A 26,138-nucleotide genomic window follows, 5' to 3' on the forward strand; every position below is an offset into this window, starting at 1 on the left:
AAAGATTGTATTTCCTCCATAATGAAAAAAATGTAATTCAAAACACATTTGCTATATGGATTAATTAAATAAAATGTTGCAATGGTTTTAAATATATTTGTAAATGCAATTGCAATTGAAACCAGTATTTGCTTGATTTTTTTTTACACTCCTGGTCCTGACTCTTTAAACAATGTAGTAAAAGGCATGGTATGGGACCTATTATCCAGAATGCTCGGGACTTGGAGTTTTCTGGACAATGGATCTTTCCGTAATTTGGATCTTCATAGTTTGTCTACTAGAAAATCATGTAAGCATTAAATAAACCCAAAAAGCTGGTTTTACTTCCAAGAAGGATTAATTATATCTTAGTTTGGATCAAGTACAATGTGCTGTTTTATTATTACAGAGAAAAAGAAAATAATTTTCAAAAATTTCAGTTATTTGGATAAAATAGAGTCTATGGGAAATGGCCTTCCTGTGTTTCTGTTTAATGGGTTTCCAGATAACGGATCTCATACCATTGAGAAGCTAAGCTTAGAGGTCGTCACAAATTATCAAGCAGAAAATGAGGTTGGCCTGTAATATTACTGTAATATAATAAATCTGCCCCTATGTGTATTGTATATTGTGACATTTCTATTCTATGTGTACTGTATATTGTGAGTGGGTCCCTAAGCTCAGTAAGTGACAGCAGCACAGAGCATGTGCAGTGAATCAGCAGAAAAGAAGATGGGGAGCTACTGGGGCATCTTTGGAGACACAGATCTTTACTGCTAAAGGGCTGTGGTTGCCTTGGGCTGGTACACAAGCACAAAACATAATGTACAACATTTGTAGCTACTTCTTTATTTAGGCTTTAGTTCTTCTTTAAGGCTCTGAGTTCATGGGATGTTGTCTATACTATGGGGACGATTTATTAAACCACAACTTTTTCAGGTTGGGCCACTTGATGGCAAAAATGTGAAAAAGCCAAGGGGGAAGAAAGTGCATCTTTTCCTGGATTTTTTAAGTAACAATACAAAAATACCCCAGCTAAAACCTGTCGAAAACATGTAGAAGTCAATGGCAAATGTCCCTTTTGCAACTGAAAGATCTTTCTTTGATTTGTGGTTTTAGAGATTTTTAGGTGATTTTGACGCTGGCTTTTGTGCGACAGTACGACATAGTTGTAGTTTTTGTGTGACAATTCACACTTTTCCCATGTGCTTTTTCGTTTCGGATGTTTTAATAAAACCCTTTAATACATTTCATGACATTTGTGGGTTTAGAGTTTAGTTGTGGTTTCGAAAACCGCTAAAATTATACTGTTGATAAATAGGCCTCCACGTGTGAGAGTGCAATATTGTTGTCCATTTTGGTCAGCCACAGTGGAATACCATTGGGATTAAATTGATCAGAATTTTGACCCAAATAAGCCAACAATGTACCTATTGAGATAGTACAGCCACAAACACAAATCCAATTCCAATTCCAAATTAACTCTTTCCATGTTGCACCTCTTGGGTCTTGCCATGTGTCGCCATAGACATGATGATCACTTTTGTTACCGCTGTAGATTCTGCAGCAGGAGGTACGAGTGGGTTGAAATGCTAGAAGTAAAGTGCCTCACTATGGACACTACACATAAGCAATCAATTCTATTACTGGGACCAGTGATCAGTGCCAATTTCTTTGTGTGTGGAGGGCAGTTTTAAAGGACCAGGATTGTAGGATTTTGTTCTTGTTACGCACCCTTTCCTGCAGATCTGCATTCTGCCCCCCTGTGCTTATATCTGTGTTGTAGTCATCAAACTGTGGCTACTTAGTAGGGATGCACCAAATCCACTATTTTGCGAAAGAATCGGAATTTGCATATGCAAATTAGGGGTGGAAGGGGAAAATATTTTTGACTTCCTTGTTTTGTGACAAAAAGTCACATGTTTTCCCTCCTTACCCCTAATTTGCATATGCAAATAAGGATTCGGTTCGGCCGGCAGAAGGATTCGGCCGAATCCTGCTGAAAAAGGCCGAATCCCGAACCGAATCCTGGATTCGGTGCATCCCTAATATTTAGGCTAGAATTACACGATGCGTCTTCTTGAGATCTGACACGTGGAGAGGAAGCGCATGCGAGGAGAGGGATGCAGCGAATATAAGTTAAGTATTAGAAATGTCGGACCCTGTCGCTGCAAGCATCCGTCATGCTGCACGTTGCGTCTTCATCTGACAGTCGTGTCAGATTTACACAGCGACAAGGTCCGACATTTCTATTACTTACCTTACATTCGTCGCATCCGTCTCCTCGCATGCGCTTCCTCTCAGCGCGTCAGATCTCAAGAAGACGCATTGTGTAGTTCCAGCCTTACTGTGATGAACATCAGTAGCAACAGTAATCCCTCTTGGTTCCTGCACAGGTGTGCTGAATAGTATTTATACAGGCCCAGGTTGTTTAGCTCTGCTAATATAAAAGTAATGTACATGCACACTAACACATAAAAGTCAAATTGTAGTTGCAGTGTGGGCATGTGCAAATTTGCCTCATCCTGGTGTGTTTGATCTGTTTCTGGATCAAACCATTAATCCCTAATTCTGGGAAACACTCAGCTCATTCACATTGACAGTTGCTTAAAGCAATAGCCTTTTTCATCTGTTCATATTCACTTTGATCAGTGAAGTTATTGATCTGCCTTAGGGTATGTTTCTATTCAAGAGCATTGTCAATTTCATGTTAATGCCTGTATATTGTAGTAAAAAATCAATATGCGTGTTTGGCAGTAATATAATGTACGGTTTTCTGTGTGCATGTATGTTCATTCTTTAGTATGCTGTGTAGACAGTGTTAGACTGGGATGCCAGGGGCCCACCAGAAAACCTTAGGCTAAGGGCCCACTTTCAAAACTATTATTCCTCCTCTCCTCACTCAACCTCCTTATTCTCTTTTCTCTACATACTATACTCTATTCTTCCATTATTAAGACTCTTTTCTCCCATAAAGAAATTGGGAATGACCATGAAATAGGCCAAATGGTTAGAAGCAAGAGGGACCACTGACAGCTGGGCCCACTGGGAGTTTTCCTGGTATCCTGGTGGGCCAGTCCGACACTGTGGGGCAGATTTACTAAGGTCGAGTGAATTATTTGAATGGAAAAAAATTCGAATTTCGAAGTATTTTTGTGGGTACTTCGATCATTGAATTGGTCAAATTCGATCAAATTCGATCGAATCTAATGATTCGAACAATTCGAAGTAAAAATCGTTTGACTATTCGACCATTCGATAATCAAAGTACTGTCTCTTTAAAAAATACTTAGACTTCATACTTCGCCACTTTAAACCTACCGAAGTCCAATATTTTTTGATCGAATAAAAAAACCTTCAATCGATCGCTTAAAATCGTTCGGTCCGAACGATTTTTATTCAATCGTTCGATCCAAAAGATTTTTATTCAATCGTTCGATCAAAGCTTTTGCTCTAAAATCCTTCGAATTCGATATTCGAATTCGAAGGATTTTACTTCGAGGGTCGAATTTGAGGGTTTATTAACCCTCGAAATTCGACCCTTGATAAATCTGCCCCTGTGTGTAGATTATGTGTATTGTGGGTGCACCACTACATCAAATACTGATGCCTTGATATACTGCTGGCTTGAAATATATGATAATACCGGTATCATGATGAAAGTGCTGCCATAATAAAGTAGGGATGCACCAAATCCTCTATTTTAGGATTTAGCCAAAACCCTGAATACTGAACTAAATCTGAGCTTTAATGTGCATCTGCAAAATTAGGAAAACAGTGGGGGGAAAAAAAGAACCATGCGCACAGCAAACAGTTAAAACATTTTTACTTCCTTGAATCCGAATCCTGCTGAAAAAGGCCGATACCCAAACCGAATCCTGTAATTGGTGCATCCCTATAACAAAGGTAACCATTAACGACTTAAAGGAGAACTAAACCCCCCCAATAATAAAATACCCAATACCCTACATAGTCACATAGAGTGATATTCGGAGGCAATAAGCTGCTGGTTTTCATGTTTTTATGTTATTATTTGTGAGTTTTGCGTTATTTAGTTTTTGATTCAGCAATTCTCTAGTTTTTGATTCGGCAATTCTCTAGTTTGCACTTTCAGCTATCTGGTTGCTAGGGTCTGAATTACCCTATTAACCATGCATTAATTGGAATAAAAGATTGCAACGTGGACAGGAGAAGGTCTGAATAGATAGATAGTACAAAAGTATCAATATTCAAAAATGATAAAAAAAGAAATGATCAGTGACAATTGAAAAATTGCTTAGAATTAGCCATTGTATTACTTACAAAAAAAACGTAAAAATGTACCACCCCTTTAATATAGTTTGTTGCACATAACTTTACTTGCATTTCTTCGCTTTCTTTTTTCCTCCTCCAAAGCCAGTGCCTTTGCATACCACCCACATAAACTGTCTCCCACTTCAAATGCTTAGTGCTTCTTTCCTCCCCAATTCCATTCCTGAATTTTCCTGCAAGGTATTCTGACTCCAATTGCTGAGATAATGGCTGAATCCCCGTGAGACCTCCCTGCTGGGCCTGTATGGAGCTGTAACAACCACTGAGGGCAACCTTTGCCAGATAGCTGAACTCACCAGACACTTGTAGTCCACAAAGCTGCTTTATTTGAGGTGGATAAACAATGTAGCAGTGGATGAATAAGTGCTGCAGGTCAAAAAGAATATTTCCTTCCTAACCTCTGAGCTGTAGCTCCTCACTCATGGAAGGCAGGAACACAAGAGGATGATGGGAGGAACTGACGTCACACATAAGGAAGGAATAGGAGGAGGGTTTACAAACGAGGAAATACAGAGCTTGCAATACAGCCTTGGTCAGCAGGTGGCAGCATAACAATGGGTATGCATATAAACATAAGCAATTAAACATATATATTTTAACCCTGATAACTTTAACTGCTGAGGCAGCACACTCCCCGTCTGGTATTTTTAGATACCACTATATTATAATAAACATAACGGCAGTATGAAAAGGCAAAATAAACATTGAGAAGTTTTGCTTGAAGATCTTTCCTGTGATCTGAAAAACAAAGAGGAAAACAGGCATGCAATGCAATAAACATGGCATTGTAAAAATAACCCAATGTCCTTAGTAGGTTCTCCTGTTAAAATCCATGGGAGTCTCTGGTGTTGAAGCAAATCAGAGTTCAATCCCCAAAGGGTAAGATGAGTACAAGTTAAGTAATGGGCCAATTGAAAGTCTCTGTGGCACCATCCTTAGCATTTTTTGTGACAAGGGTGGAAACTTCAGGATGAATCTCAAAGTCTCTGTCTGGATCCAAGATACTGAAGATATCTGCAGAAGTTGTAGATTCTGAGTGATCCTTGATGTAGACCACAACCGCTATGGCCTCAGTAGATGCATCTGAGAAAACATGGCTCTCTTTCTCCTTGTTGGCAGCAAGAGAATTTGAAGTATAGCACCTAGGTATGTGAAGCTCTTCCAGGGCCTTTAAAGAATGCTTCCATGACTCCCACTTTGATTGCTTTTCAATTGGTAAGGGAGTATCCCAGTCCTTAACAGTCTCTGATAGCTGTCTTAGCAAGGATTTACCTTGTATGGTGATGGGTGCTACAAACCCCAGTGGGTCATACAGGCTGTTCACTATTGATAAGACACCACGTCTGGTAAATGGCTTATCTGCCACGGTAACCTGGAAGCCAAATGTGTCATGCAATAAGTCCCATCTTAAGCCAAGGCTTCTCTGAATGGGTGGCTCATCTGTTCCCAAATTTAAGTCTTTAAATTCTGTGGCATGATCATCAGAATGGAAGGCTTTCATTACAGCTGTACTGTTTGAAGCAATCTTGTGGAGTCTGAGGTTAGCCTCAGAAAGCATACACTGTGTCCTTCTGAGTAAGTCAATAGCCTCTTGGTCTGTTGGTAAAGATTTAAGGCCGTCATCCACGTAGAAGTCTCTCTCCACAAAGTGTTGAGCATCTGCACCATACTCACATTTACCTTCACAAGCAGTCCTTCTTAGACCATATGTAGCAACAGCAGGTGATGGACTGTTACCGAAGACATGCACTTTCATGCGGTATTCCATTACTTCGCTGTTGATGTCATTGTTACGGTGCCAGAGGAATCTGAGAAAGTTTCTGTGGTCCTCTCGTACGATAAAACAATGGAACATCTGCTGGATATCTGCTGTGATTGCAACTGGCTCCCTTCTGAACCTCATAAGTACTCCTACAAGGTTGTTAGTTAGGTTGGGACCAGTGAGAAGAACATCATTGAGAGAAGTACCTTGATATTTGGCACTGGAGTCGAATACCACCCTGATTTGTTTTGGTTTGCGTGGGTGATACACTCCAAAGGAAGGTAGGTACCAGCATTCATCGTGTTCTTGTAGTGGTGGGGCTGGTTCAGCATGATCATTGTCAAATATTTTCTTCATAAAGGCAATAAAATGTTCTTTCATTTCAGGCTTGCTTTTAAGGGTTCTCTGCAATGAGGCAAATCTGGACATGGCTTGCTCATGATTGTTTGGAAGTTTGATTCTTGTAGAGCGGAATGGCAAGGGTGCAACCCAACTGTTAGAGTTGTCTTTAAAGAATTCAGTGTCCATAATTTTTATGAACTCCTTGTCCTCAATGGAAGGTGCAATTTTGTTATCATCACTTGTAGTATGAAACACTGTATCCCCAAAGTTGTCATCACAGAAGATGGGAGTGACACTGGATATTGGGATCATATACTTAGGATTCTCCTTTACCTCAAAATGATGTGGGCATGGTGTGAAGTGAGTTGCTTGTCCACTTTGCAATACATGAGTTTTAAAGGAGTCAACTTCAGATGGCCTGTGCATTTTGTCTAGACAAACATCGCCCACTATTACCCAGCCTAGGTCAAGTCTTTGCGCATAGGGAGCATCATGAGGACCATTGCACTGTTGCCGTACCTTATGGACTCTAAGAATATCTCTTCCCAACAAGAGCAGGATTTCAGCATCCTTTTCAATGGCAGGAATCTGACTGGCGAGGTGCCTTAAGTGGGGTTGGTGGCATGCAGCTTCTGGTGTGGGAATCTCTTCCCTGTTATTAGGTATCTCATCACATTCAATTAGTGTAGGTAAAGGCAGATGAATGTTACCTTTAATTGAGGAGATAATGTACCCAGTAGCCCTCCTGCCCAGAGTCTCTATATGACCAGCACAGGTATTGAGTGTATAGGGTTCTGCATCTCCCTTGATGTTGAAAATCTCAAAGAACTGCGGTCTTGCCAAAGATCTGTTGCTTTGGTCATCAAGCATAGCATAAGTCTTTATTGCTTTCTCTGGTCGACCTTCAGGATATACCCGGACTAGGCATACCTTGGCACAGCATTTGGGACTATAGCCTTCTCCACAGACTTCGGTACATGAAGTTGAAATCTTTGTTGAAGCAGGAACACATCCTTGTTCCTCCCCGCCATGATTTGAGATGGGGGTTGGAGACTGTGGACTATCAGGAAGAGGTGTTGGATGCATTGCCGCAATATGCTTGTCACTGCTGCACTCAGTGCACTTAATAACAGTCTTGCAATCCTTAGCAAAATGATCTGAGGAGGCACAGCACTTATAGCAGACCCCAAACTTCTGGAGAAGCTCCTTGCGCTCCTCTAAAGACCTTGCCCTGAACCCACGACATTTCTTAAGTGGATGTGGTTTCCTGTGAATTGGACACTGACGGTTAGGATCCTCGGTTTTCCCAGCAGAAGTTTTGTCAGCTAAAGAATTTGTAGCAGGAGGGATGTCTGTCTTTCTCACAGACACAGTGCCACGCAAGTCTCTGTGTTTAGTAGCTGTGTTGTCATGCCGTGCAGATGATGAGGCAGAAAGGTTGGGTTCACTAAAGCTGAAGCTTGGATCATTTTTGACCCAGGCATAGTCGCTGATGAATTTGCAGAAGTATGAAAATGGAGGGAAGGATACATTATATTGTTTCTTGTACTTTGAGCCCACTGTGGCCCACTTCTCTTGCAGCCCATATGGTAGCTTCAATACTACTGGGTTCACCCCATGAGCAGTATCCAAGTAGCTGAGTCCTGAGAGACGAGGGTCTGCCTTAGCTAACTCCAGCTCCATCAGAAGGTCACTGAGTTCTTGCAGCTTGTGATTGTCTTTGTTGGTTATTTTTGGGAAAGATTGTAGTCTCTTAAACAAGGCACTTTCTATGGCTTCAGAGCTACCATAGGTTTGTTCAAGTCTTCCCCAAGCAGCAGCAAGACCTGCATCTGGGTAGTCAACATGCACAGCTCTTAGTCTCTTAACACGATCTGCAGACTCTGGACCTAGCCATTTGATGAGTAAATCAAGTTCCTCTTTGGCTGTGAGGTTGAGGTCAGCAATTGCAGCTTTAAACGTAGATCTCCAGGCTCTATAATTCTCAGGACAGCCATCAAACCTTGAGAGACTAACGTTAATGAGCTCACGACGTATCATATACCTGGCAAAGTCAGACAGGTCTGATCTCTCACTCTTTGGTGCCTGGGTAACTTGTGGAACCTGGGGGTTGTATAAGCTTCCCGGTGTATAAAGGTGAGATGAACCAGGATAAAATGAAGTGGCGTAAGCATTCAGCAGTGGTTTGGTCTCTAAGGCACTTGCTGGCTCTAGTTTAAACTGAGGTTTGTCACTGGAATTCACCTGAGAGATGGTAGGGGGTATCATCTCATGCTGAGTGACTACGTCTGTGTAGTTGGTCTGTCGCTGTGTCAGCAGTGGCAGCTCCATGGTTTGGGTACTGTAAGGAACAGCAGTGTTAGTAGTAACAGGTAAAAGAGGCTGACCTGTGTTATGAGTTGCAGGAGTTATCCTTGGATTTTGTAAGATTGATTGGTTGTCATTAGATGAGTCCTGGTTTAGTACATATTTACTTGTGCGTTCAACAGGATCTTCAGACTCTGCTGGGATAGGGCAGTCTGGTTCATGCCATTCTCCCAGTGCTTGCTCAAAGACCTTTAACCTTGCAATAGCTGCTGCTTTTTCCTTTTCCATTTGAAGAATTTCTAATTCGGCTTCCATTTCTGCCCTTTTTCGTGCAGCTTCTGCTTGCTTTCTTGCAACTTCTGCTGCTGCCTCTGATTGCTGGCGTGCAGCTTCTGCCGCTGCTTCTGCTTGGTGGCGTGCAACTTCTGCTTGCTGCTTTGCAACTTCTGCTGCTGCCTCTGATTGCTGGCGTGCAACTTCTGCTTGCTGCTTTGCAACTTCTGCTTTAAGTTTAACCTCTCTTTTAGCATAGGAAATTTGCACCTTAACTGCTTCTGCATTAGCACGGGCTTCTATAAGCTTGTCACTTAGTGTGGATTTCCTAGAATGAGAGGTCTTGGAAGATCTTGATGTGAGCCGTGATGATGTGGATCTGTGAGACCTAGTCTCTTGCAGGTGTGTAATCTTGAGCTCTGCCTTATCCTTAGTGCTTTGCACCAAAAGGACTCTTTCTTGGTCTAAGGCTTCGGATCTGGTTAGCTCTGCTGAGGATTCCTCTATATTAGTGTCCTTTAAGAAGGTAGTATATTTAGCAGACAGCCGCTGATAACGTTCATAGTTAGCAGATAAGCGATTTATACAGTCTCTTAAATCGGCTGCGTCATTGTTAGAATGTGAAAGAACAGACATGCATTGCACAGTTCTATCCCATAGTTCTGATAAATTGCTTGAAAACTCATCCCTTGTAATCTCATAATTTTCTCTGGATTTTGAGATGGTTTTATTATGCGCTTGGGCCTGACGCTTTGCTCTGCAGTATATATGGGGTTTTCTCCCTGGATGTCTGTGAGCTCTGGTGCATGGTGCACTTGCTTAGCTTCAGTTGAAAATGAATGCACAGAGCCTTGCTGAGACATTTTGCACTTTTGCTGAAAATGGTTACTGTCTCTTTAAGAAAGTTACAGCAGTGGCAGAAGTGTGGGGCAAACTGCAGCAGTGTTATAGCAGGACCCTGAGAGCAGTATATACAGCAGCTTGAGCAGCACAATAACACAATCCAATTGCATAAAACAGTCCTGAACATTCACTGGGAACAGCATGTGCTTGTAGAACCATGTGCTTGCAGGGAGTTGTTAGACTGCATTAATCTTGGCTGCAGATTGAATATAAGTGACTTGCCAGTGAGTGGAGACTTGATGGAACATACAGTGTGACATCAGGTTATAGAATTACTATTCTTTTTGACTATTCTGACTCCAATTGCTGAGATAATGGCTGAATCCCCGTGAGACCTCCCTGCTGGGCCTGTATGGAGCTGTAACAACCACTGAGGGCAACCTTTGCCAGATAGCTGAACTCACCAGACACTTGTAGTCCACAAAGCTGCTTTATTTGAGGTGGATAAACAATGTAGCAGTGGATGAATAAGTGCTGCAGGTCAAAAAGAATATTTCCTTCCTAACCTCTGAGCTGTAGCTCCTCACTCATGGAAGGCAGGAACACAAGAGGATGATGGGAGGAACTGACGTCACACATAAGGAAGGAATAGGAGGAGGGTTTACAAACGAGGAAATACAGAGCTTGCAATACAGCCTTGGTCAGCAGGTGGCAGCATAACAATGGGTATGCATATAAACATAAGCAATTAAACATATATATTTTAACCCTGATAACTTTAACTGCTGAGGCAGCACACAAGGACAAAGGTACAAGGGGAGTCATATATCCAGAGTCTGATGGAGTGATTTAGGGGGGTGGCCTGTGAGGGGATCCCATAGTTTATAACATGCGTTGCTCCTCTTTTATTGTATTATGTATACAATTATTACAATATTATATTTGTATATCTACATATTTGCCAAGACAATTTACCTGCTGGTAAGCAGTGGTGGTGCTAAATAGAGCATAATTCCATAATTCTGAAACCATTTTTTTCCTGCATAATGCTAAAATAGCAGGATTTTTACAGTGTATATACAGAAACGTTATCCAGAAAGCTCCTAAAAATGGAAAGCCTATCTCCCATAGACTCCATTTTATCCAAATAATCCAAATTTTTTAAAATGATTTCCTTTTTCTCTGTAATAACAGTAGCTTGTACTTGATCCCAACTAAGATATAATTAATCCTTATTGGAAGCAAAACCAGCTTTGGATTTATTAAATGTTTATATGATTTTCTAGTAGACTTAAGGTATGAAGATCAAAATTACATAAAGATCCTTTATACAGAAAACCGCAGGTCCCGAGTATTCTGGATAACAGGTCCCATACCTGTATTTGTTACAACTTTTTTTTTTTTTTTAAATCTCCTTTTAATTTTTTCAAGAGAAATGCAGATTGTATCCTGGGGCGAGCTGGTTGTGCTTAGCACAGTGATTTACAAACTATTAGATTCAATTTAATTTGAAAGGAGAAACGTGCATTGCGAATCACATTGGTGATACACTGTTCTTGCCACTTGTTTAATGGCTTTTGTCACACCGCTGCCCAAGGCCATCAAGTCTGATTAGGCATATTTATTTTAATGCATTAATACTATTTATTCAATCAGCGCCCTGGAAGTGATTCAGGAATGAGAGTTTGTATGCAGGAGGTTGAATAAGTTTTTTTTTGTTTTTTTTAAATCACTTCTCAATACGAGGCATTGAAAGAGTCTGACTAGCGGTTGAAGCTGCGCTCCCCTGCGTTCCGTTTTTCTGCGTTCAGCTGCAGGGGAGCACAGGAATAGACGCATTTAGCTTTTTTCAATGGGGCTGCACTCACATAGGTGCATGTAGGCGCTGAACGCAGGAAAATACAGCATGTTGTGTCTCAACCTGCGTTTGGCGCCTACATGCGCCTGTGTGAGTACAGTCCCATTGAAAAAAGCTAAATGCGTCTATTCCTGCGCTCCCCTGCGGCTGAACGCAGAAAAATAGAACGCAGGGGAGCGCAGCTTCAAACACTAGTCAGTAAGAGCCTTTAGAGTGGAGGAGATCTGAAAAAGATACATCAAGAAACAAAGTGGATTTTCATATTGGGTACAAGATTCCCGAGGGGTATGATTTACAAGCTAGATATATTATGCTATTTATAGAATAATTATTTCAGCTCTTGTGTAACCAAAAGCATATAAGAATATACTGCTTAACATACTTACATTCATACATTAGCAGTCCAAAACTGCTAATATTTCAGAGACCACTAAAAATAGAAACTTAAGGTAAAATCCAAAAGTGCTCAGAGGACAATGCCAAAAAAACTTGACATCAGTAAATTGTTTTGGGTGTAGAACCCCTTTAAGTGGATGTTTTCAAGTCAAACACTCCTGATGTACATTATGGTTTATGGGAGGTGTTATCTGCATTTTACCAAGATCTCCTATAAGGCCATGCTGCATGATATTTTCTTTCCTTAAAGGAAAACTATACCCCACAAACAATGTAGGTCTCTAAACAGCTCATATGTAAAACGCTGCTTCATTTAAACAGACCATTTTCATAATAATATACTTTTCTAGTAATATGTGCCATTGGGTAATCATAAATAGAAAATTGCCATTTTAAAAAATAAGGGCCGCCCCCTGGGATCATACGATTCACTGTGCACACAAACATAGCAAACAAACTATACTTCTTAGGTCACATGAGCCAATTAACAGACAGAGTTATGTCTTTTGCTTCAACACTTCTTCCTGTTAAAGGGGACCCGTCACCCAAAAAAATTATTCAAAATCTTATTTTATCACATTAGTCAAGCAAACTGAATTTTAATTACATGATATAAATTATTTGAATCTTGTTTCCTTCAGTCTGGGAATTCATAATTATAGCAAGCAGGCAGGAGCCATTTTGTGGACACAGTTATTAAGACAAGCCTTGTATCATCTCAGAATCTTGTTTGTGCACCAGAATGGGGGACCTGATGTCCAACCCCATGCACTGGCTACACAATTAAATGGTGAAGAGAACGGGGGAATGTGGGGAAAGCAGTGACATCTAGGTCTGAATGGAGTCTAAGTGCTGAATGGAAAGTGAAAGTAATTGTCTGCCCCGCCTCTATGCCCATGGCATAGAGGAGGGGCAGACAATATTTGATTGACAGTTGAGATTTTTAAATAAGCTTATAACAGCTATGAATACTTTGATAAAAAATAGAAATTGGATTTCATGTTTAATTTGAAAAGGACTTTTTTTATGCAGATTTTTGTGTCTGGGTGACAGGTCCACTTTAAGTTAGAGTTGCAGTATTTCTGGTCAGGTGATCTCTGAGACAGCACACAGACCATCACAAAATGGTGGTTCAAGGCAAGAGCTGTAAAAGGGCAATATTTACTTAAATATATATTCCAGTTTGATAAGATTCTTTAATATGTCACTTAATATAATATAAACTATCTGTTGCTTAAGTATTTATTTTGTGAGTATAGTTTTCCTTTAAGGGGATCGTTAGTGCGATTGTTATTCCCATCCTTCGTGTTTTTCACCGAATAGCTTGTAGAAACCTCGCCTCGCTGTAGAAACAGGTAATGTTGAAGTTATTTTTGTAGAAATATACAATTAGTTGGCAAAAAGGAGCATCTGTCCCATCTGGTCTGCCCCATTGAAATGGGTATTTTGTTTGAATGTATTTTGTATGTTTTCAAACAGTTACTATATTAGTCCCATACCCTACCTACATGGTGCAGGGATGCTGTTTGAAGTGTTTCTAGTGCTCCTTGTGTTGTTTCTTAGCATTCCCACCTTTTAGCTATTATCAAGTAACAAAAAGGTATTAAACTTTTTCATGCCTTTGTAGGGTTTATTTTATTGGCAATAATCTTATTTCAACTAGTCATTCTAACCTATGAGCTGTGTCGTGCTTCATCTGCAAACCAAATTGCTCATGTATTTTTTGCAGTATTTTTTCCAACTTTTTTTGGTTGGTGTCTCATTTCATTGTGGAACTCCACAAAAACACAACTTATATACTTACATAGCTTTTTGAAATGTAAACATAATTTCAAGCAACTTTGCAATATACATCAATTAAAAAATATGCAGACTTTCCATGATTATTAATGGTTTCTGACAGTTCCATAAGCCTAGTCCCCTGCTCTCCTGCTGATCTCTCTGACTACTTTGCTGAGCTGGCTGACTACTGTTACTTTGTATCAACAGCCATCTGTCCTCAGCCTGCATCCTCCAAACCCCACAATTCCCTGCACACGTGATTTAAAAAAGGAAAGGAACATCACAGTGCAATGCATTGTGGGTTATGTAGTTCCTGCATGCTGTCAATGATGCAGAAAGAGAAGAACTGTTAAACAGCTGGATTTCAGCATAGAAAATGGCATTTATTCATACTTTTTGAAGAAACAGGTAACTGTGATGGATATTGAATGTTCGTGTCTCTGGTGTTTGAGTCTGGCAGCTCAGTAATTCAGGTGTAGACTCTAAACTGTTACAATTTTGCAACATTTAGGGGCACATTTACAAAGCTCGAGTGAAGGATTCGAATTAAAAAAACTTCGAATTTAAAAGTGTTTTTTGGGCTACTTCGACCATCGAATGGGCTACTTCGACCTTTGACTACTACTTCGACTTCGAATCGAACTAAAAAATCGTTAGACTATTCGACCATTCGATAGTCGAAGTACTGTCTCTTTAAGAAAAACTTCGACCCCCTACTTCGGCAGCTAAAAGCTACCGAAGTCAATGTTAGCCTATGGGGAAGGTCCCCATAGGCTTGCTTGAGATTTTTTGATCGAAGGATATTCCTTCGATCGTTGTATTAAAATCCTTCGAAACGTTCGATTCGAAGGATTTAATCGTTCGATCGAACGAATAATCCTTCGATCGTTCGATCGCAGGATTTGCGCTACATCGTTCGACTTCGATATTCGAAGTCGTACAAATTTAGTTCCTAGTCGAATATCGAGGGTTAATTAACCCTCGATATTCGACCCTTCATACATCTGCCCCTTAGTTGATACATTTCTCAGCAGCATCTCTGGAGTATTAGCAACTATTGTATCAATTCTAACAGCTGCCTGTAATAAAAACCCAGAGATTCTGCTCAGCAGGGACAAAGATAAGAAATGTATCAACTAATGAACAGTTGACAGGGTCGGCGACCCCCCCTCCCAGAGCTGCTTCAGAAGGGGAAAAAAGACACTTGACACTTCAATATTAGAAAAACGGTCACACGTAGAAAAAAGAAAGTCATTGGAAAAAGTCATTATTTCTGGTGATCTATCTGAAAACAACTAGTTGTTTGAAGGTGAACCACCCCTTTAAGGATGAAGCAACAAAAGATCACTCTGTTTCTTAACTCCATCAATGAGAAATGCATCCTGGATATTTAAATATTTAAAGGTTGTGATTTAGAGAAGAGCAGCGGCCTCCGATAAATGCCCATTATAAAAAACAGGCTTGAAGTTGGTTGCAGTGAGCGTGAGTATAGTGACAACCGGAGAGAGCTCCAGGCTGAAGGTCCCTATTAGGGAATAAAGTCCTATTAATAACATTGCCCACAACGAATCCTCTTTTAGTCACACGGTTTCTGTTACTTAACTGACTGTCATGACCATATCAGGATAAAAACCCACAAACAAAATGCTCTGGCACATAGACAAGCCAAAGACTGCTAAGCTTTAATTGTGTGACATGTAATTTGCAAGCAGATGCTAGTTTGGCTGCGGCAAGTAAACGCCTCTGTTCCAACATCTGCTGTCCAATGAATGATACAAGCTAGTCGCATTTCTCTATAAGCAACAGACGCAGATGAGAAGTGATTGTGTGACACATGGGCACCTAGTGCCAAATGACAGTTTTCCAGGTGTGCGTTTTCTGCTACCAGACATGCTTTTACCATGATAAAAAATAGGGGGATTAATGTTAAAATTCTGCAGAATAGTTACAGGTATTGGACCTGTTATCCAGAATGATCGGGACCTGGAGAGGTCCGGCTAAGGAATCTTTCCATAATTTCCACCTTCATACCTTAAGTCGACTAAAAAAACATGTAAACATTAAATAAACCCAATAGGTTGGTTTTGCTTCCAATAAAGATTCATTGTATCTTAGTTTGGATCAAGTACAAGATACTGATTTATTATTAAAGAAAAATTTGGATTATTTGGATACAGTGGAGTCTGTTAGTTATTTGGAATTTCTGGATAACGGGTTTCCGGAAAACTGATGCTATACCTATACTAGGTACCATCTTATCTTTTATCATTTGTCTTATTTACTAAACTCCGAATGCCGCAAAATTTGTGTTTTTTAGAATAAAATCAGAATTTAAAAAATGAGGATGGAAAAAGTCAGAATCCAAAAATCCGGCATCTGCTGAGGTTGCATATAAGTCAATGGTAGAAGTCCCAAAGATTTATTGATCTGCACTGGGTTTCTTGCAATACCCCGAAGTTTTCAGGGGTTTCAGGCAAAAATCTGAAAAAATCTGAGCTTTCGGGGGGGGGGGGAAATTACAAAAAATGTGTAAAATTTTTATTTTTTACGATTTTCTTAAGATTTTTTCCCGCAAAATTTTTTTCAGAAAGTGTATTTTTAAATGAGCTGAAAAACACTGTGCAGATTTGGTCTGAGTTTTTTCAGAAAATATTGAGATAAATTCGGACTTTGATAAATAACCCCCTAAATTTAGCAGGTTTTATAAAATCCCCCGTACATCTCCTTAGTTACCAAGATTAAACATCATAAATATGAATGCCAGGGGTCTCCTGAACACTACTCAGTATACAAAAGATTACGGAAGCTATGGGGCCAATTCATTAACTTCGAGTGAAGGAATAGAAGAAAACATACTTCGAATTTCGAAGTGTTTTTTTAGCTACTTCGACCATCGAATGGGCTACTTCGACCTTCGAGTACGACTTCGAATCGAAGGATTCGAACTAAAAAACGTTCGACCATTCGACAGTCGAAGTACTGTCTCTTTAAGAAAAAACATCGACCACCTAGTTCGCCACCTAAAAGCTACCGAACCCAATGTTGGCCTATGGGGAAGGTCCCCATAGGCTTGGCTAAATTTTTTTGGTCGAAGGATAATCCTTCGATCGTTGGATTAAATTCCTTCGATCGTTCGATTTAAGTATTTGCGCAAAATCCTTCGACTTCGATATTCGAGGTCGAAGGATTTTCATTCCCAGTCGAATATCGACCCTTGATGAAGTTGCCCCTATGTGTCTTCCGCATTTTTATTGCTTGCTAAAAAATATAGGAGCATTGGCATGATTCATCTGCCAAATAATGTTAACATTAGTCCAAGCTTTGTAAAATTCTGTGCTATTTCTTAAGAGTATTATTATATTTAATAAAAATGCATGTCATCTTATTTGGCGGCAGGTCATAAATGAATGGGTAATCAACTAAACAGTGGTTTCACTTTGAAAAAGCATTCTATTGAAGAAAAAATTTCTTCATACAGTTTTTGGCATTATATGTTCTATTGAAATGTGCACTGCATTGCAACAGAAGCGTGGGAAGGGGAATGTGGTCTTCTTGATCCAGTACCAGCCTTCTGAGTATGAGCTCACACTTGGATGGCTTTTAGTTTAGCTGCACAAATCTGGTATTCAAATAGTACAGTCTTAATAATTTACTAGCTTTTGGAAGAACAGAGGGGGTCATTTAATAATGCAGCGAAGCAAGTGCATCATGTACTAAGGCCATACTTGTGGCCATACTGCACTGTCGGGTGCAGAACAGTCTATAGGCAAGTGTTATGTACAGGTTTCTATGCCTCTGACACCCCCAGCCTGTGCATATCAGTGATGTACAAGCTAAGGTGCATTCCAGGGGATGTCACTAGCTGCCTATACCCTATGAAAAGAGCACTGTATTCCAGAGAAAGGACCAGATCTATGTTCCATTCTAGGAGTGTAAAGAGCTGTGGTTTTGGGCAAAGTACAATACATGGGGGGTTATTTACTAAACACTGAATGCAAAAATTCCAAAAAATTCTTTTTAAAATAAAATCGTACTCTAATTTTCGGAATTTATTAAACTCTGAGGATGGAAAAGTCCGAATCAGAAAATCCGGCATCTCAGACCTGTCGAGGTAGCACATACGGTAAGTCCATGGGAAAAGTCCCAATGATTTTTTTGATGTGCGCTGGGTTTCTGCAATACCCTGAAGTTTTTTGAGTTTTCAGGAAAAAAGCCTAAAAAAAAAATCGTCATTTTCAGGTGAGAAATCCAAAAAAAATCTGGTTTTTGGGTGAAAAATCTGAAAAAAAAAACGTGAAAATCTGTTTTTTTTCCCCCACAAAGCAAATTTTTGGGAAAATGTAAAAATAAATAAGCGTAAAAAAAACAAAAGCAGATTTGATTGGCGTTTGTAGCAGAAAATGTTGAGATAAAACCGGATTTTGATAAATAACCCCCATGGTCTCTTTGCTTTGCACCATTTATTTGCCTTTTGCACCCACCTTTGTAAATGAGACCTCAAGTCTTTTCTAAGATTAATATTTGCACCAAATATTTTTGATATTGTGCGTGTGCTCTGTATTTTAAGTTTAGTAGTTCACAAGCAGGGTTGGAACTAGGGGTGAGCAGCAAAGGCACATACCTAGGGTGCAATGGTAGGGGGTGCTGGGCACATACTTCTTCTGCCTGCCCATCCCTTGTTTGATTTTCTGTTTGGTTGAGGGACCAGTGGGATTTGTGCTTAAAGTGATTAGCGACCCGTGCTTGTCACCCCACTTGTCACCTTGCTGGTGTGGTGGGGGTATGCATTGAGGGTCGGTGCTTGTAAACCTGTAAAACCTTCTAAGTAATAATGTCCAAACGGTGGCCTAAAATGTCTTCTGATTTTCAAACAAGACCTAAAAGTAGACAAAGAAACCCTAGTTAAACACAACTGTAGATATTCAGCAATATTTTGGAGGGGGAGGGGGAGCCATACACACCATTGCTGTTCAGTTCTCTCCTGATGGTGGTCATTCACCAATGTGAGGCAAGCCTTCAGTTGCTTAGAGGTTACCCTGAGTTCTTTTCGGACTATTAGATGGCTTGCACTTGGAGTTATTTTTGGTGGTCAACCACTTATGAGTAGGTAACGTTGGTCTTGAATTTCCTCCATTTGTACACAATCTGTCTGACTGTTGATTGGTGGAGTCCAAACTTTTAAGAGACAGTAACCTTTTCCAGCTTTATGGGCATCGACAACTCTTTTTCTGAGGTCCTCAGACACCTCCTTTGTTCAAGCCATAATAAACATTCACAAATGTGTCCTATGTGTGATCAGTCTTTGATGGATCCCCGTACTTTGTATAAAGCAGGGTCTCTCACTCACATCCATGATTTCACCTTCAAGTTATATATAATCCTAAGGATTCACTTACTTTTGCACATGCAGATATGGTATTGGATCTTTTTTTTCCCCAATAAATACATGACATAATATAATATTTATTTTATTTGTTTAACTTGGCTTTCTTCAACTACTTTTAGAACTTGTTTGAAAATCAGCCAATGTTTCATGTCACATTCATATAAAGTTATACAAACTTTCACACACCACTGTATATTTGCATTAACACACCTCCTCGATAGTTGTGGTGAAACGTTGAAGCTAGCCTTTTAACCCATGAAGTTTATTAGTATTTTGAACCTTTTCGAACCATTGTTTTTTTTGTGCAATCAAGCAGTGTATTTGTTTAAGCCTCTTTAAAAGAGAACTAATATCCAGTATGCCCCTGGCCAACAAGCCCCGCCCCACATGCGCGAGCGATCGAGAAAGAAGAGACGGACGCGAAGGGAGGGATAAGTGATGGAGAGACAAGAGATTGGAGGGTGTCAAGAGTAGGGATGCACCGAATCCACTATTTTGGATTTGGCCAAACCCCTGAATCCTTCGTGAAAGATTCGGCCGAATACCGAACCAAATCCGGATCCTAATTTGCATATGCTAATTAGGGGTGGGATTGGGAAAAATGTTTTACTTCCTTCTTTTGTGACAAAAAGTAACGCAATTTCCCTTCCTGACCCTAATTTGCATATGCAAATTAGAACTCGGATTCGGTTCGGCTGGGCAGAAGGATTCAGCCGAATCCGAATCCTGCTGAAAAAGGCCGAATGCTGGCCGAATCCCGAACCGAATCCTGGATTCGGTGCATCCCTAGTCAAGAGGGAAAAAGAAGGACAGGGGGTAGGCAGAAGCCAGTTTTAGAGGTAGCTGCCTAGCGCTCCCCAATTATTGCGCCCTAGACAGCTGCCTCTTCTGCCTACCCCTAGTTCCGGCCCTTATACTAATGGCTTGTCGAAGGTGCTGGGACTGATGACAGATTGTAGGAATATGAGCCATTGCTGATTAAAACAGAAGTGCAGATGGACATGCCAGAATTACAACACTAATGCTACTCTTATATGCTTATATATATGCTTATAGCGCTTAACATGTGCGTTATTTTGGGGAACCAAGTTGTAGCTCACTACACTAAAGAGGGAAAGTGGAATATCCAGCCAGAATGAATGCACACCTCTCCCTTCTGTGGAGAATTCTCGGCTGCAAAGTACTGAGTTTGCAAATTAGAAGCCTTTCCAGTGGCACAAAAATCTGCCTTACATAAATCTAATTGGTGTTTCCATAGTGATATAGAAATTCAGCCACCAAGAAAAGCTGTGCTTTTCCATGTGACTCACTGATATTCTTAAAATATAGATTTGCTTGAAAGGCAGTAAAATCCATTTTCTTCCTAAATGTGGCGTTTATTAAAATGAAATGGAAGAACCAACACTTCACAAAATAATTCTAGGGAAATTACTTTTTTACGTGGATTCAATTTGAAATATGGTTGGTTGTAACCAGGCAAATTTTAATGTTTTTATCCTGTATCATCATGACAATGAGATGGGTTGGGAAGACTAATTTAGGTGTACAATTAATATCTCCTTCTCTCTGCAGAAGCAACTGCCATGGAGAACATTTTAGTCCCAGTTGGATAAACTGTCAGTGGACAAGTGCATTTTGACATCTGCTCATCTATATGGGTATCCACCCCTGTCCCATGTATTAAAGGGATACTGTCATGGAAAAGCATGTTTTTTTCCAAAACACATCAGTTAGTAGTGCTGTTCCAGCAGAATTCTGCACTGAAATCCGTTTCTCAAAAGAACAAATTTTTTTATATTCAATTTTGAAATCTGACATGGGGCTAGATATTTTGTCAGTTTCCCAGCTGCCTCAGTCCTGGGTCTAAAATTGACAGCTCAGGTGTTTAAATATCTGAGCTGTCAATCAAATATTACTTGTCCCGCCTCTATGCCTGAGGCATAGAGGTGGGGAAGTCAATACTTTCACTTTCCATTAAGCACTTCTAGATGCCACTGCTCTCCCAACATTGCCCCTCCTCACACTCCTTCTTTTGCAAACACTGTGTTGAATAGAAATATAAATTCTGCATCAGAATTGATTAATAATCAACCCAGTAGCATTAGTGTGTATGACGTGTATATTCACTTTCTTTTATTGCTGTGATGCTTTGCAGCAACCTCTAAGTTTGGTTTTCAGCAGCAATCCTGGGCACACTGAGCATGTGCAGTGCCACTGACACTCAAAAGATGGGCAAACAGGGTCTGAAGATGGGAAGCTGCTGGGGACAGTATAAGGCTTCCAAATCTCAGAGTTACTACATTAAGTTGGTTATATAAAACACAGCATTTCTAGCCATATTCTTTTTTAGGCTCCAGTTCTTCTTTATTATAACAACTTGAAGTATCTGGAGGGTTTAATTAATACTCAAGAAAATGTGTTAGCCTTGCGCTAAGTCTATGCAGGAGCACATAATTAATCAGAAGCATTAAGCTGATAAAGTGCAAACGTTTCATATACAGTTTGGCGCTTTGGGTCTTTCTCTGTTGGAAAAGCAATCAGCAATGCTCCTGCACAGCAGGCAGTTTATTTAGGTGCAACACAATTGCTGCACGTGGGATCACGTTTCCAGGAAACATCGTGAGCATCTGGCAAATCCATCACTGAAATATCTTCAAATTCCTTGTTGTTTTCTAATTTCACAAGCGCGTATGACTAACTTCCTGACTTTGGCCATCAGCTAGAATGGTAAATGTTTCCAGTACATTATCTCTGTGTGTTTCAAGGTGTTCACTGAAATCTGGGTATTAAAGGAGAACTCAACCCCCCCTCCACTAATAAATCCCCCCCCCCCGCTTAGGTGATAACACCTATAATTTCCTCTAATCCTTTACACTTCTATAGGTGCAGAGTTATCTTCTGGCTCTTCGGATTTCTTCTGGAAGTGAGCACTGTATTGGCGCATGCGCAGTTGCAGCAGTCTTCCTGTTCGTAGCAACTGCGCATGGGCCAAAAGTGCTGAAATTGCCGAAAGGAAGAGGACCCGAAGAAATCCGAAGAGCCAGAAGATGGCGCCCATGAGCTCCATGCTCTTATCTGCCCCCCACGTGCAACCTTTACCAAGTGAGACTGGGCCAGGGGGGAGGACGAGGCATTTCTGGGCAGCAGTGATGGGGAGTGGGACTGGGCCGGCAGGGCCTACGAGCATCAGGGCCCACCGGGTTTTTTTTCGATGTCCCACCAGCCCAGTCCGACCCTAGCAATATGTGCAGTGAAAAAAAAGATATTTGAAAAAATTATCTGGAAAGCCCCAGGTCCCAAGCATTCTGGATAACAGGTCCCATACCTGTAGTATGATTGATGCTGTCCTGCCCTCTGTGCCCTTCAGTGTGCACATTATTGTAGTGTTTACTTCAACATATGCTGAAAGCTTCAAATTACAGTAAAATAATAAAACAACCTAGTATGCAATAAATGCATTCAGAAAAGTTAATCAATCCTAAACATGCCAGCAAGATCACTGCATGCCTCACAACTTCATGACACACTGTGACCCCCAAGCATTTCATAACACAGTTGCAGCCCTCACACAGACCTGATAATATGTTGCCTTACTATAAACTTACTAGCCCACAGTTACAGACCCTTCCCTGGCACCATCTTGCCTATTATTGCTATGGTGAAATAAGATGGGCAAGATTTGTAGCAGTAACTGAAGTTGGCTTATATTGATGCCAAAAAAGTCATCACACACAAGGCCAGATTCAGTTCCATACGAAAGACTTCTCTCTTAAAAATGAAATAACGTTTTCTCATTTAAATAAATCTGTGTTAAAAGATAATGAGCTGCAAATAACCCCTGAAACCATTTATACTACAATGAACTGTTCAATGCATGAATTAATGTGTAAGGGGAGGCAAACTAAATCTGAATCATTTAGCCATTAATGTATGGTACCTGTACATTTGGCCCATTATTGGATCGATTATACTACTGCAAGGGTCTGCCCCGGTATGACCATCTTAAAAGAGAACTAAACCCTAAAAATGAATATGGGATAGAAATGACATATTTTATGTATTGAATTTATTGGACCAGCCTAAAGGTTGAACATCTCTAAAGTACAGATCCAGGACTTCAAAGTTGTCACAGGTGTTCCCCATTTTGGATTTTCTTAGTGTCTTTGACGTGCACATGCTCAGTGTGCTTTGTGCAGCTGTTGAGAAGCTAAGCTTAGAGGTTGTGGGAAATCAATCAGAAAATGAGGTTGGCCTGTGATATAAGCTGATGCTACAGGGCTGATTATTCGATTCTGATGCTTATTGTGCTGTTTTTTTTTTATCTGCCTATATTAATAATTATTTACTAATCCACCTTATATTGTGACATTTATATGATATACTGTATAGTATATTGTGTGTTGGTCCCTAAGCTCAGTAAGTGACAGCAGCACAGAGCATGTGCAGTGACTCAGCAGAAAAGACCATGGGGAGCTACTGGGCAGGGCCGGAACTAGGGGTAGAAAGAGTAGGCACTTGCCTAGGGCGCAAAGCTGGAAGGGCGCCAGACACGTACCCTGCATGCTGCCTGCCTACCCCTAATCCGGTCCCCTCTCTTCAGCAGAGTCGGCTTGCGTGTCCATTTGCGCATTCGCGCCAGCATCCGTTGGCGCATGCGCACCAGCGTCCGTCAGGGCATACACTCTAGCGTCCATTTCCACATGCGCGCCTGCGTCCATTCACCAAGTCGGCGCTGCGGCCAGCCAGGTTGCCTTGGGCGGGCGGCTGGCTGGGCCCGGCTCTGCTACTGGGGCATCTTTGGAGACACAGATCTTTACTGCTTAATGGTTGTGGTTCCCTTGGCCTAGTACAGAAGCCCAAAACATAATGTACAACATTTTTACCCTATTTTACCTAACACCCCTAAGGATGATGGACCCAGGTAGCCGGAAACTGCCTGCATTTTCCAGAGCTTAAACGATGATATTTTACCAGTCACACTGACACCAGTGCAAAAAGTATTTTTGGACAAATTGTCACCCACGTTGGAGGAGATAGGTGTGAACGACAAAAATTCCCATCTGCCATCATCCTTATATGTAAGGCTAATTAACATCAAATGCATTTATCTGTGGAATACTGGTGACCGATTTACCAATGAGAGTGAAAGAGAAAACTATGGTCACTGTGCTGTGTTTCTTTTCCCCCATATTTCTGGCATAATTGCAAAGTAAAGCACCAAACTTGTTAACATAAATATATGAAATGTTCCCCTTTACATCCGATTTGAAGTGTTAGAATGAAGAGCTACCTACAGATCCCTTCTGTTTTATTGTGAAATTTTTGTTGGTAGAGTAGGAAACTGTTGGGATGGGTCCTAGCGGCTTTAAATAGAAGGAAGGATGCTCTGCCTTTCCTTGTATATAACATCACAAAGCAAAGGATTCGCAGTTGGCTTATTTCTTTTACTATATTTATTATATTATCACTATCCTGGTGCTTCCAAATGCAACAAGCTGATGCAGAGGGGCATTCAAGTCATAGATTCAGCGTGATTCTCAAGGTAAGTTAGCCTTATTTAACTGTTCCAGGGACACATTGCAAACCCCAATAAGTACAGTAATAAAGCAATAAATATCTCAGAATCTAAGGCTGACATTATACAATGCATTGTCTACATATACATGGAGGCACTGGCATTTTCTCTGCCCAATGTTTTTCTGCTGGTGGAGAAAACGCATCATGTCATCTTGGCAAAAGTATTCAAATATGACTGCCCTGTATTATATCTAATATATGATATATATAGTGAATAAAGTACCCTCTCTTGTAAAATATAAGGATATTATAAGTTACCGAGGTTTCATGACCATATAAAAACACGAGGCCGAAGGCCGATTGTTTTTATACAGGTCATGGAACTCCGAGGTAACTTCTAATATCCTTATATTTTACAACTGGGGGTACTTTACTTATTATAATTCACAAATTTCAGTGAGTCATGTGACAGAAATGACATCAGAACTCACCGTTTATAACTGATGACATCAGAACCGTTTATAAGGATATAATTTACAAGATATTCATGGCTTTTGTGTATTATAAACAGTTATGGAGCTTGGGGCACTTGTTCACATTGAATAGAGACCAAATGATGTTAGAAATTGCACTGGTCTCTCTTTCAGTTTTCTGTGGGCTGAAGTCAAGAACCACTAAATGGATCTAATACAAATGATCTGGCCTTGCTGCACTCTTTATTATGGTGGATTGAGATGTCACTTAGTGAACGTGTCAGGTATTTACACAGAGACAGTTTTCATAATTAGCAACCTATTGGGAATGACAGACCAACCTGCCTTATAAACATGTAAAGGAATCTGTACAAATATATGAATAAAGAAAGCGAAAGAACCCAAGCATAAGAATCCTATTATAGTCCATGATATAAAGTCCTAAAATAGTATGCACACCTTAAATGAGTAAATGTGTTTCTGTGTCCCATTAGTTATTGAACAATACATTGATGTACTTCAGTGACACACATTAACATGTGTAGTCTAAAATCTGTATCTTGGCAAGGTTGCTATATATTTTTTGTCTGTGAATATGGGTTACTCCCACAACATAGATAAAAATACAGTTGACTCACTGAACTGATGGGGAGTGGTTGGGCATATCAGGTCATGGAGTGTGGCCAAGAATCACCTAGATTCAGTTCCCACAAAGGTTAACATCTATGCTTCTTTACCATTTTCCTACCTCTATTGCGCCTGTTGCAATCACCCTCTTTTTTCATACCCTCAAGACATTAATCTACCCCCTTTTGCCATATTCTGTATACCTTAACATAAGTGCTTGCTGTTGCCCCTTTCCCTTTCCATATTCACATATGTTGTAAAGGTATGCTATGATATCCAGTC

The 26,138-nt window shown here is 40.4% G+C and overlaps 1 protein-coding gene across 8 annotated transcripts in view; it reads left to right on the plus strand.

The window, feature by feature from the left end:
- cdkl5.S (cyclin dependent kinase like 5 S homeolog) overlaps positions 1–26,138 on the plus strand; it is a 177,788-nt gene that overhangs the window by 21,291 nt on the left and 130,359 nt on the right. The window contains exon 1 of one of the 8 annotated variants that reach the window (XM_041583558.1): positions 24,720–24,781. The exons of the other annotated variants lie outside the window; for them this stretch is intronic. The gene's annotated coding sequence lies outside the window, so the exon portion shown is untranslated. Of the gene's footprint in view, positions 1–24,719; positions 24,782–26,138 lie in introns of those variants that run through there. 8 annotated transcript variants of the gene reach the window in all.

Source organism: Xenopus laevis, chromosome 2S, assembly GCF_017654675.1.
Source record: "Xenopus laevis strain J_2021 chromosome 2S, Xenopus_laevis_v10.1, whole genome shotgun sequence".
Classification (NCBI taxonomy): Eukaryota; Metazoa; Chordata; class Amphibia; order Anura; family Pipidae; genus Xenopus; species Xenopus laevis.